The sequence below is a fragment of the Thalassophryne amazonica genome, chromosome 1 (genome assembly GCF_902500255.1).
Source record: "Thalassophryne amazonica chromosome 1, fThaAma1.1, whole genome shotgun sequence".
Taxonomy (NCBI): Eukaryota; Metazoa; Chordata; class Actinopteri; order Batrachoidiformes; family Batrachoididae; genus Thalassophryne; species Thalassophryne amazonica.
The window spans coordinates 137,025,266-137,038,950 of NC_047103.1; positions in this window are offsets into that span (position 1 = coordinate 137,025,266).

The following is a 13,685-nucleotide window of genomic DNA, read 5'->3' on the forward strand; positions in this document are numbered from 1 at the left end:
GTAAGGTTTCTGTGTACCTTTTTGTGTTCTCATTAAATAAATCAAAGGAAAAAAGCAAATTTCTAATGTTGAATCTTGATTCTAGATCTAGATGAGATCTTGTGGGATCTCACAGGAATTTAGTGGTAAGTTGAGACTGAAACAGAAAGTGCAAAATTTTTAGTCCACAGTGAAACAGGAAATGTCAAATTTCGAACGTCGTCACATGGGCAGAGCTAGAGGGGAGGACAGGGTGGCACCAGACTCCCCTGAAATCTGATTGGACACACCAGGTGCCACCCCAGATGACTGACATGTCTGGTTGTAAAGAGCCATTATGAAATGACATGTATTGACTGCTAGGTCCCTCCTGCCCAGTACTTGGCACTGGCATCTGCATTGCGGTCATAAAATAAGCCCCTTTTGGCATCACTATTCACACCAGCACCACAGCCTCTGGAGCAATTGCTGGACTCGGACAAGTTGATTGGTATTGTAATGATCATAGAGTTGATGTTCTTGTTTTCATTCAAGGGTTAGCTGTTCATGAGTTTGGGGAGTGGGAGGCGGGGAGCCGCTCGGGGTTGTGAGATGTGTTTTTTTTTTTGTTGTTTTTTTTTCAAAGAGAGAGAATTCAGCGTGAGTTGCGGCTGTAACAGAAACTCTTCCTTTTGTTGGTGTTAAATAAAAGTCCTCAAAGAGAACCGAGGTCCACGGCTGACTTCTCTGCAGCTGGGGATTTACAGTATGTTGTTGGACAGCAGCAACTATTATGTCTTTGGGGATCCGTAACTACATCTGCATATCTCCACAGCTGGACTGGCATGGACTGGCAGGTATGTCGATTTCTGCTACATATAGTACTTTGGGTTTACATGATGTGTTTGTTATGCATTCGCAAATTGTCCACAAATCAGATGCAAATCAGACATAATAGAAACGCTTTATCCGTGGCCAATCTATATGCATTTGCTACAACTTATTTTAGTTTGTGATGTGGATGTGATAGGCACACAATATATCCGTTTTACACACTGTCCCAGTCCACTGCCAAGCCGCAAATCCTCGTCAGTTGCAGGTATCAGCGGATAACGGCAGATATACAGTGCATAGATTATGTATTGAGTATGTAAGGCGGATGTCATCCATAAACACAATTTTGTGCAGCTCAAAAATCCTGGCAACGGAAAAACGTGCCTCTGCGGATAATTGCGGACGTGTGCAGATGTCGGCCGACTCATACAAGCATGTTATCACGGATATTGCGGATGTTTAGCGAATATGAGCCAATTTTGTGCACAATCCATATGTAAATCTTCCAAAACGCCAGTGGGACTGGGCCTTTAGTCCTATGTTGCACTTGTCCCATATTAAGTCCCAAAATTAAGAGGTTATTTAAAATAAAATCCTTCTAGTCCTGATTGGACTGATTAAATTAAAGATATTCTTTGAGATTGTGCTTCTTCAAATAACCAAACTTACTCTCTTTACTTATCAATAAAATACTCAACTTCTAGATGTCTTGTACTGTTGAATGTAGCCAGACACAGCTTGGATCTGTGTCAAACCCCCACCATATTCAGGATTTAAAACTCCCCAGAGTGCATTCCTCACGGAGCTGTGAATTCTCTTATAAGTACCCCAAACCAGATGTATCAGCTCCCCTCTTACCATAAAGAACCCTCCACAGGAAAACATACTTTCCTCACCAAAAGTCCTAAAAAGAGGTCTTTCACACTAGACTCAAAATTATAATCACATTTTAAAAAGGAAATTTCATTGTATTGTTGTAACAAAAGAACAAAAAAGAGAAAAGGAAACATGTCACTCTTTTTCTATTTATGCATGAAAGTATTATATTTGATGTGTTATACTCTGTTCATTGGGGAACATTTACTTAGTGTGTTCTTTTTATATATATGTGTGTGTGGTATATAATTCCAGGTAAACCAGTTACAAGATTTATTCTACAGGACTTGTTCGGGTTTTGAAGTGGGAATTTTGGAGCCACGCTGATTTATATATATGAAACTAGATGTTGGAAACTCCAGAAACTATATTACCCAGAATTCTTGGGGGTGGAGCTTGTTAAAACTTTAAAAGAGCTCACGCCCGGGAATTCAGTCTCTCTTTTCTCTTTTGCTCTCGGTCTTTTCCTCTCTTCACTTTTATGCATCTTGCTGTGCACTTCTTGAGTCTAAAGACGCACCTGGCCATCAACAAAATTTATGACTCTTTGTTAAAAGTCACATGCTACTTAAACTCCTTTTTGTTTTGCACAATTACTTGTTTAACAGACTTTTGCAACTTTTGTCAAGTTAAATGCGCCGGTGCATTTAACTTCCTTGTTCCGAATTTTCAAATTAAAACCTTTTTCTTCTTCAAACTCCAAATTCCTTTCAAGAACATTTCTCTTCCCACCCGGAAGCGAACATTTGCAAACATCAAACAAATGTTCATAGAATGTTTGTTTACTGTTCAGCAAGTTTGTGAACGTTCATGTAATGTTTGTGATGTTTGTCTAATGTTTGCATGGAGGTGAAAATTTGCAAACATGAACTGAACGTTCATAGAATGTTCATTTACTGTTCAGCAAGTTTGCGAACGTTCATATAATGTTTGTGATGTTTGTCTGATGTTTCCATGTTTGCATGGAAGCAAACATTAGACAAACATGTAAGGAAACATTTGCAAAAATCAATCAAATGTTCATAGAATGTATGCTTAATGTTCAACATTCACATAATGTGCATGTTGTATGTGTAAAGCTTGCCTCTAAATAAGTGTGTATATATATATATATATATATATATATATATATATATATATATATATATATATATATATATATATATGTGTGTGTGTGTGTGTGTGTGTGTTTGTGTGTGTGTGTGTAAAATTTCACATTATAGGAAAACATTAAATATAATTTACGGCATACAGAAAGTTAATGTTGGACTCTATTTAAATTATGTGTGCAAACATAGGTAGAATGAACAATAGGAAATAATTTAAGCACTCTACCATAACCAAGAATTTGTTGATTTATGATTTATTCAGGCCTACTGAATATACTGTATAATTTCAAGATTACTGTAATAAACTGACAGAGCTAGTTAATTGGAATATTAATTTTTGCAAAATAATTTACATCACTACAGACTGTGATTGTCAGCTACCAAAACATGTTTTTTATGGAAACAAATTGCAATGGCGTATTATCCAGACGTCCCACAGACCTGAGTTACATACATTTTGCCAAAATAAAAAAAAAGCCTATCTTTAGCATTTTTGAAAATAAGGAAAAATACATTAAAGTTATTAAAAACTGATTTACAAAATAATGTTTTCAACATGCATGAGCAGGAAGCATTGACATTTAAATAAAACAGCTCACAGACAAATAATATTTTTTACTGGTCACTTCACAACTTGCAGTTCAAACATGTTTTTAATAGGGGTGGGCAAACATAAAAAAAAATCTTAATCGCATTAACTCAATGACTTTCTGTGATTAATCATGATTAATCGCATGGTATATGTGAAACCCAAAAATGAATTCAAAAGCCGCTTAAAAGCACAGTTTTATTTGAAAATGCAAATGAACATTGCATAAATTTGAAAATGTAAATTTCAACTGAAACACACTAATGAAATCAAATATAAAACCACTGGCAGGTCATTTGTTATCCTGTTTCATATCAAATTAACAATATTCATGTCCATGACTAAATGTACTAAAACAAATACGTCACAATTGTACACATACCACAATTTGATATGTGTACAATTGTGATGTATTTGTTTTAGTATATTTAGATTTTGTTGTGATTTGGCACTTTATAAGCCGATTAAATTGAATTGAAATTGAACATTTTATTGAGTCTTAAAGTAAATAAATATGAATTTGGTCACTGGATCCTTAAACTTTGTACATAATGAACTCTACATGGTGAATCCTTGATCTCTGGACATAAATAGGAATAAACAAAATCTGTAGTTTTTGTCAAAAGCATTTCCTTTCAGACATTATTGGCATGAATGTGTTTCCATATATCTGAGCTGAGCTTACAGCTGCTGTGCTTCACTTCAGGATGTAATTTGAAAAGAAAATACAGCCCGTTTCATTTTGGGAGGAAAAAAAAACATTTTAGTCGATTGTAGTTTCTTGTCTGTATTACATTTGGAAAGAGGTGTCATTTTATTTAAAGCGACGATTCATTTTGAAGTTATTAATTCCGACCGGACTCTGTCTCAGCCGCGCAGCGTTTCGAGCTGTGTGAACGGAACGAAGGACGATTCTCGTTTCTTGACAGCAACAAGACAAGAGTCCCAGTTAGTGACATTAATCCACACAAAAGTGACTGACGATATTTTAATGGCTTTGCGAGGGGTTAAGAAGCGGCTTGCCATTTCTGAAGAGCAGTGAATCAAAGAACCAACGCTACTGGAAGCATTGCTTCAATGGTTCATGGTTTCAAAGTGGAGCCGCGCTGCAGAAATAGTTTATTACAGACCAAACCCTGAATATCTGAAAATACTTTATTTGTACGTCCGTATGACTCTGAAACTCGGAAAAATCCGTATAATTTACAGACTATAGGTTGGCATGAAAACCACCGAAAAGCTGTGTTCACCGCGGGGACACGTTCGGCTATTCGATGCAGCTGCATCGGTCCAAACCGGTCTGGATCCGGGCCTGATCCTGTAGAACTTTGTACCGAAAATGTCCATTCAAAAGTTCGGCGTCTTTCTGCATTTTGTTTTGTTGTGCATTGCATAGCCTGTACTTTTCTCGATCCTCGTGTTGTTTTCTGTGTGAACTCAGCTATCAGCAGGAAGCAGCAGCATAAGCTTGCTGACTGACGCTTTCAAAATAAAAGGCAATGAGCAACAGTCATAAAAGGCTAAAAAAAAAAAAAACAAAAAAAAAACGCAGCGTTAAGGGGAGGAACAAAATTGTTGGCGATAATGACCTCAATAATTAACGCAACGTTAGCGCGTTAACGTTGCCCAGCCCTAGTTTTTAAACAAACATGCTGAACTTGAGATGAATATAGCAGTCACACACGTTACAGTGGCAGAAATCAACTCAATTTCACATTTCCAGAATGAACATTTGTCCAGGGTTTAGTGTTTCACTCAGGCCTCATTTGAGGATGACTTCATGTCACAGTAGAACAGTGTTTGGTGGGAATTGTTACCACATAATTGTTACAACATATTTCTTGCTTTCTGATTCCTTTAATATCAGCTGCTTAATTCATGTTTGCAGTGAGGCATGATATTATAATTATCCAGGGTAAAACATGTACATTGTACACAATATATTTGTAAGACCTGGATACAATCATTTCTGTATGTAAAATGCAACATACTCATTCTGGTAAAAATAAATAAATAAATAAATAAGCATCAGTGATCATTGTGTATAATTTCCTCTAATCACATTATACATTCAAGTATTGCCAATTAAGTTAACAAATTTCTAGCATAAGTGGTTCCTTCGTGATTAAAGGTAAAGCCAGAGCAGGTTTATCAGCTCAGAGAAATGCTGTCTCACAAAACTACTGTAATAATTGGGTCAGAACATCTGAAACACTATAGTGCTTTATTTTAAAACATGTTTGACCAACATTATCAGAGGATACAATTATAATTAATTAATTTTATTTCAAGTAGTTTTTGTACATAGATCTATTTACTATTAAATTATTTTGTTAACAATATGCTTGCTGCTTCACAGTTGCTTGCAGTGCTGCTCACGCACCAGTTGGTGGCAGTAGTGCACCGAGTTGGGTTAAAACCCATTGTTTAACAGAGCAGAAGAAGAGAATGGCAGGGAAGAAGAAGACGACCTCGTAGGGAGCTTGGGGTCGTGGAGGCATTCTTTGGTGAACCTTTGGCAATCGTCGTTAAATTTTTGTTAAACACTACAATTATTTATTTCCCCCTTTTGTGCACTGTGGACTCTTATTTCCCTGGGTTGGGTGCTTGATTGTATGGGGAAGGGGGGGGGAGTTCTCAGGGTGGGGGGAAAAGAGGGCGTCCTAGATCTATAAGTAGTGAAGGAGGAAGGGACCAAGGTCACTTAAAGATGGCTAAGGGAGGGGAAGAGGGGTTTAAAGTAATTCTGAAGTTTGGGGAGAGTTCAGATAAACCCCTGAACTCTCTTAAACTTTCCACAGCCATTAGAGAAACAGTTGGGGATATTCTCCATGCAAAAGTGCTTTCTAATGGGAATGTATTGATTTTCTGTAAATCTGAGGGTCAGAGAAATAAGGCGCTGGCCTTGCAGCATTTGGGAGATAGAGCAGTGGAGGGGTTTATCCCGGGGTCCAGCCAGTATCAAGGGGTGCAAGGTGTGATCTATGGGGTGGACACGGACATATCTGAGGAGGAGATACTTGAAAATCTAAAGGGAGCAGAAGTTTCTGGGGTGAGGAGGTTTAAAACAATGCGTGGTGGAGAAAGAAGGGAAAGTACAGCTGTGCTTCTGTTCTTTAAGGATGAGGTTTTGCCTGAAAGGGTCAGCTTAGGGTTTGTGGCTTACCCGGTCAAACCATATGAGCGCCCCCCGCTGCGTTGCTTTAAGTGCCAGCATTTTGGGCATGTAGCGGCAGTTTGTAGAGGTGCCAGAAGGTGCGGGCAGTGTGGAGGGGAGCACAATCGTTCTAAATGCACAACTACTGAAGTGAAATGTTGTAACTGTGGTGGCAGTCATATGGCTGCTTTTCGTGGATGTGACCATGCTATGAGAGCGCAGCAGATAGAAGCAGTAAAAGCCAAAGACAATGCTACCTATGCAGAAGCTGTTAAAAAAGTGAATGAGGCTAGAGAGCCGGAGCGGGTGCGCCCCCAAGAGGTCAATTTTCCCGCTCATGGAGTAAAGATTTCAGTAAATTCTTTTATTGTGGATAAAACTGCATTTTTGGCCTTTCTAGTTGAAGTTTTGTGGGCTGCTCGCCAGGTAAATACGCCCTCGGCTATTAAAGCAATGATAGCTAAAGAAGCTGGCAGGTTTTTGGGTTTGTCAGTCTCCCCAGAGCTCCTGAACTTACCTTGTGCTCGTAGTGTGCAAAATGTCCCTGTGATAACAAATGGAGATTCAGGTTCGCTCGACCTCACTTAAATGTTCCACATATTACAATGGAATGCCAGAAGCCTTATCGCTAATGGCCAAGAGTTAAAAAGATTTATAGAGTATTTTAAAGAAAATCATAAGCCAGAGCTCATATGCATTCAAGAGACTTGGCTGAAACCTTGTCTAGATTTTGTTATTTCTGGGTATGAGTCTGTGAGGAAAGATCATAAAGACCGGTCAGGAGGGGGTTGTGCAATATTTGTTAGGGCCGGTGTGCAGTATGAGAGTGTGTGTTTTAATACCCAATTAGAATGTGTAGCGGTAAATGTTTGGGGAAGTTTGGGGGGAATGACTGTTGTAAATTTTTATAATCCATGTTTGAATTTATGTATTGATGACTTTGAGGCTATTTTGGAGGTTGTTGGTTGCAATGTAGTTTGGGTGGGGGATTTTAATGCACATAATCCACTGTGGGGCAGCAGGGACAGAGACAGTAATGGAGAAATAGTAGAAGATTTTATGGATCGGCATGGGTTGGTCTGCCTAAATGATACCAGACCTACTAGGTTTGATATTAGGACAGGAAGCCTGTCATGCATACTTCAGCTCCTTTGGCAAGGAAGGCAATATGGGATACTTTGGAGGGGTATACTATAGGAAGTGACCATTTTCCTATCCTGATGAGGTTTGGTCAGTCTCTGCTGGTGGAAGAGGTCACATACCCGAAGCGTTTGGACCTTAGTAGGGCAAGGTGGGGAGAGTTTGCAGAGGCCTGTAGTACAGATTTGGATGAGATAAATGAGGATTCGATTGATGAGTGGAATGATAGTTTGTGTGGAATGATTGCCCATAATGTTAATCTGTTTATACCAGAAAAGATAGGTCCTAAAAACAAGGTTGGTGTACCATGGTGGAATAAAGCATGCAGTGTAGCAGTTAGAAATAGGAATAAAGCGTATAAAAAATTACGGAGACATCCGTTGGAGCAAAATGCAATAGAGTATAAAAGACTTAGGGCTGTTGATAGAAGGATTATTAAGAATGCTAGGAGAGAGGTTTGTAGTCTGATGGGCACAGACACCTCTATTAATGAAATATGGTCTGCAGTGAGACGCATGTCTGGGGTTAAATGTGTACGTTCTATTCCAGTGTTGGAAAGGAATGGAGTTGTGGCAGTGAATGACAATCAGAAGGCTGACGTGTTAGTCAGGGTTTTTCAGCTAATTCACAGTGGATCAAATTTGGGGGAGGATGGAATCTGTAGAAGGGATATGATGCTGGGGGGTCAGTACCATAAACTGGAAACCAATTTAGATAATTTGGACTCTGTCAATTTATTCTTCACTATGAAGGAGCTATTGAAAGCAATTAGTAGGGGGGGTTCTACAGCACCAGGGAAGGATGGGTTAATCTACAGTTTTTTCAAAAATCTTAACAATGATGTTTTGGAGGAAGTCCTGGCTCTGATTAATAATGTGTGGGCAGAAGGACAGGTTCCAGGGGCATGGAAGCAGGCTGTAGTTATACCAATTTTGAAACCAGGGAAGGAAGGGAAGAACCCGGGTTCTTACAGGCCTATTGCACTTACCTCAGTTTTATGTAAAATTATGGAAAGAATGGTGACTGACCGGCTGGTTTATAAGCTTGAAAAAAATGAATGGTTTGTTCCCTACCAGAATGGTTTTAGAATAGGGAGGAGCACCATGGAGTCAGTGTTGACCTTGGATTCTGATATAAAGAAAGCTAGTGCGAGTAAAGAAGTTCTTGTTGCTGTGTTCCTCGATATTGAAAAGGCCTATGATATGTTGTGGAAGGAGGGGCTATTAGTTAAGCTCTATGATGCAGGTATTCGTGGTCGCATGCTAAATTGGATTAGGGCATTTTTACAGGATCGGAGAATTCAGGTTAGGGTTGGTAGAACTTTTTCTGAAGTACTGGATATTGATAATGGAACTCCTCAGGGAAGTGTAGTTAGTCCAGTACTGTTTAATGTAATGATAAATGATATTTTTAGCAATATGGATCCAGGTTATGGGTTGTCACTTTTTGCTGATGATGGGGTTGTGTGGAAGAGGGGGAGAAATGTGGGTTTTGTATTTGCAAAGTTACAAAATGCCTTGAATAATGTTGTGGAGTGGGCAAGTAGGTGAGGTTTTAAAATATCTGTGGAAAAGTCAAAGTTTGTAGTGTTTGGGAGGAAGAGAAATTTGAGCAATGCAAGTTTGCAATTATATGGTTTAAATTTGGAAAGGGTTAAATCTTTTAAGTATTTAGGGGTCCATTTTGATGAGAGGGGGACTTTCAAAACTCACATTGAGAAGGTGGTAGATAAATGCAGTAGAGTAATAAATGTATTGCAGTGCCTTTCTGGCAGAGACTGGGGAGCTGATAAAGCTACACTACTGATGATTTATAGAGCTACGATTTGCTCATTTTTGGATTATGGTTGTCTTGTGTATGGAAATGCAGCTAAAACAACGTTGGCAAAATTAGATGTGATGCGAGCAAAAGCACTTCGAGTGTGCTGTGGTGCATTCAGAACAACCTCAGCCCTCCTAGTTGAAGTGGGAGAGATGCCCCTTCAAAAGAGACGGCTTAAGCTAGCACTCCAGTTTGTAGGCAAAGCCCTGGGTCAGAGGGGTGACCACCCTGGGAGGAGACTCCTTCAGGACTCATGGGAGTCAGGAAGAGGGAGGGGAAAAAACGTTTATCTTAGAAATGAAGGGTGAGTTGCCAGAGCTCAGTCAGAGGGATACAGCTCCAGTAGTTGTCTGGCCAGCGGTTCCTACTTGGCTACTCCCTCAAGTGGAAGTGGACTGGACTGTGAAAGATCGCCTTAAAGGGGAGGGGGGAATATGTCCTGTAACTGTGGTGAGGGAGGCTATGCAGAACAATTGGGTGGGTATCTGCAATTGTTTACTGATGGGTCCGTTGACCCCACTAGCTGGAGAGGAGGATTTGGGATTTTTATTCCTGCTCTGTCTCTAGGTCTTGGCAGACGACTTCCTGATGGAGTAGGAGTATTTACAGCTGAAATTTTGGCTATGGTGTGGGCTCTTGAATGGGTGGAAGAAGTGAGACCGGAGAGGGTTGTCATCTGCTCTGACTCAGCTGCTGTGTTGCAGTCCTTGGAGTCGGCCTCTTCCCAGTGTAGGCCTGATCTGGTGGTTGAGGTGCTGACTGCTTTGCTCAGAGTGGAGAAGGGAGGGTCAGCTGTGTGCTTCATGTGGGTCCCGGCACATGTGGGGGTTAGGGGTAATGAAATTGTGGATCAGGTTGCAAAGAATGCTTTAAGACGTGACACTGTAGATCTTGAGGTGGCTCATAGCAGCTCTGAACATAAAGCCATGATTAAAAAAGTAGTGTGGGCTCAATGGCAGAAGGATTGGGACAATGGAAATAAGGGTAGACATTTTGCGCTGACTGGCGCGCAGCCTGCTGGAAATCTATAAGAAGAAGAAGAAGAAGAAGAAGAAGAAGAAAACTTAGCTGAGTTGCCGCACTTAACTTTGTTCTGTTTTAGCAAATAGAAGTTTGTGTTCCACAAGTTAATTTGCTTGTTCAGTCTCTATACTGTGATTAAGAGACCACTGAGAGCAGAAGAGGAGACAAATGCTGGACACTCGTCGACTGGGATTTCTCACAAAGAACCACCACATAGCTACAGTGAGGTAGCAGCTAGCTTCAAATGGGTGGGCTTTTGTGCCGTGATATCGACGCTGTGACTATCAAAAGAAGGTAACAGAACCTGATGTGAGCATAAATTCGTTTTAGCCAGAAATAACAAAACTTGCTTGAAGCTTGATTATGCCAGCCATGGATTAATGGGAACCAAACCAACACATTTTTGACTAGCACAGAGCTAATGTTAGCCACAGAGAGGCACAGGCCTAATTAATATTTTGACTAAAACATGACTAAAATATATACTCTTTTATTAGGTGTTGATGCATTTGAAATTTAAGTAATGTTAGTGCCCAGAAAGAGACTTTATGAAGATAAGCTTGTGATAATATTTTTGGATTATTGCTTGTTCTTCCCCCCAACAGCAACCACGCCAGCTGCCATAAGAGTTGTTGAATCAGTGAATCCTCCATCTGATCAGTGGGTTGAGTGTGTGCCTGCAGTTGATTCACATCAGCCCGATTGTCCCGAGGTTTGTACTATAATGGTTGAATAAGATTGTATAGTGTCTTGCGCCAGTAGATTCTAAAATTCATGTTCAGCAAGCAAAATATTCAAACATTTCTGGCAAGAAATACTCTGTTCTATTTGGGATATAATTTGAAAATAGAGTAAAATCTGTCAGTAATGAAGTTGTATATGCTAACTTTCCTTCCTTAAAGAAATAATTTACAGGCCCTGCTACTCAGTAAACATTTATTTATTGCTGATATAAAGTTTCAGAATTTCTTTTATAAAAAATTCTGTGTCCCTTGCATAATGTTTCATTTTCATAGTGTGTGCATACTGTCTATGGTACCATACACTTGAAACATAAGGACTTCTATGCTGTACTACTGAGGTTTACCACTTTATCTGGGGTGGAAAAACTGACCTGTGCCAACAAAAAAATTAATTTTTGGAGATTCTTTTGGAATAGACCTGAGTAAGCACCAGAATGCATTTAAGATTTCACATTTGTTCTGGGGGACAACCACCAAACCCCACCAGGGCCTTGTCAAGATCTTTCAAGTTTTTTTTTCCCCCCACCATAGCTCACTTTCATCACTCGGTTCATTCACAGATTTGTCCATGCTCATGATGAAAGGTCAACAGCATTGGCTTAATCATTTGTGAAGCATAGGATTTAATAAAAAAGTGGGAACTTCTGTATTAAGGTTGTAACATGTGGATCTATTGTATATACATTTTGTGTTCCAGGAGAAGCAGAATGACATCATTCACAGTATAGAACAGCTGAATGACAAAGTTGATGCACTACATCCTTGGACCATCCCTGAAAGTGTCAGTTCCCAGACAGACCAGGAGAGAGAACAATGTGGACGCTGCTGACGCGATTATCCAAAGGTTGGCCAGCTAAACCAGAAGTGTGGGCTTGAACCAATTACAAGCAGTGCCTGGAAGTAATGGGGCTTCCAGTAAAGTCACTCAAAGAAGTGAGTTAATGTGTTTTCTGTTTGTTAGGTCCTCTTCACTTCAATAAAGTTTTGCCTTTTTTTTTTTTTTTTTTACACAGTGTATTATAAACATGCTGTATTTATGGAAACTAGTAACTAAAGGGCCTTTCACATTGCTTGCTTTATACGCGTCAGGCAACAACTCCCAATGTGTCGTCAGTCACGTTGTGTCAACGCCTCCCTACACTCTGATGCGACGCATGCAGCAGGGGGTGGAGATTTTCACTCTGATTTTTTTTCCAGAGGAAAGCTGAATGATCGCCATGTTGTATATGTGTCGATGAACCAAGAAAAAGCTTTAATATAGCAATTTGATTTCACAGTCAAATTAATTTTTGGGTTAAAAAACATTTGCAAGGATTTTTCTTCAGAAAACTGCTCTGTATAAATGAGCAGTCCTGTGACACGTTTCTGTTTTGTAGAGCTCAGTGGTTTCTGCCACGAGTCTTCCATGTTTGAACCTGACACATTTCTATTGGGCAGTGCAAAGGTTTGTTACAGTTCAGAGCGCCGAAAGTTGGATTGGGTTGAACTTTGAACGTCATTCTGTTGACAAGCAGGAATGCGCACACTCCTGGTAGAAGAATCTGTTTAGCTCAGCTTTTGACGTGACACTTCTAACGCCTGTAAAAAGCTACATGTTTCATTGAAAATAATGCTTTTTAGACCGATTTGTGATGCTTCTGACACTTCCAAAGCATGCGGTGTGAAAGGCCCTTTACACAAATAGCGGTGGGTGGGTACAGAGGATTGATCATTTTTGTCTGATCTGCTTTTACCTGTGTGGTATACCTCACTGATAACTAACCTGAGAAAAATTCTGCAAGCAAATAAACAGCTTGTTAAAAATATAGGGCCTGTCCAATAAGGAGTTGAATTGACTACCAGTTATGACCATGCCGCTCAAATTATACAGTATCTGAACAGGAAAGTATATATAATTGCTTATGACTAACAATGGAAATGTTCAACTTGCAGCTCAAGAGTGCTAATGACAGACTTGATGGCGAGGACAAGGGAACCAGGCACCAGAGGAATGCCCTAATCAATGCCTTGACTGCATACACCCGTGGAATGGAACAAGGGAAGAATACGGTAACAAGCATTGTCAGGGGCTGCTTGTACACTACGGCTCCTGTTTATCTTTGGCAGTGCTTCAGCAGTCAGAGCAAGTCAGGAACCATCAAAGGCAGCCTTGCCAGATACGTGCCACAAATTTACAGAGTTGTTATGGAGGCTGCAATAAATATCACATCAATCATCATTTCTACAATTGTGCCATAATCCGAAGATGTCCTATCCAAGCAGAAGAAGTAGACGGGACCATCCTGAACTTCTTCCTGACCCAGATTACAGGTTTGAGAAACTAACAAGCTTGCAAATCTGTCTTTTGGGGGGGGTGGGGGTGACACCCAGTCACAGTAGAGAGGCACCGTGACGTCTGGTCTCTCTCTGGCTGCTAATGCAACATGGCAGAATCT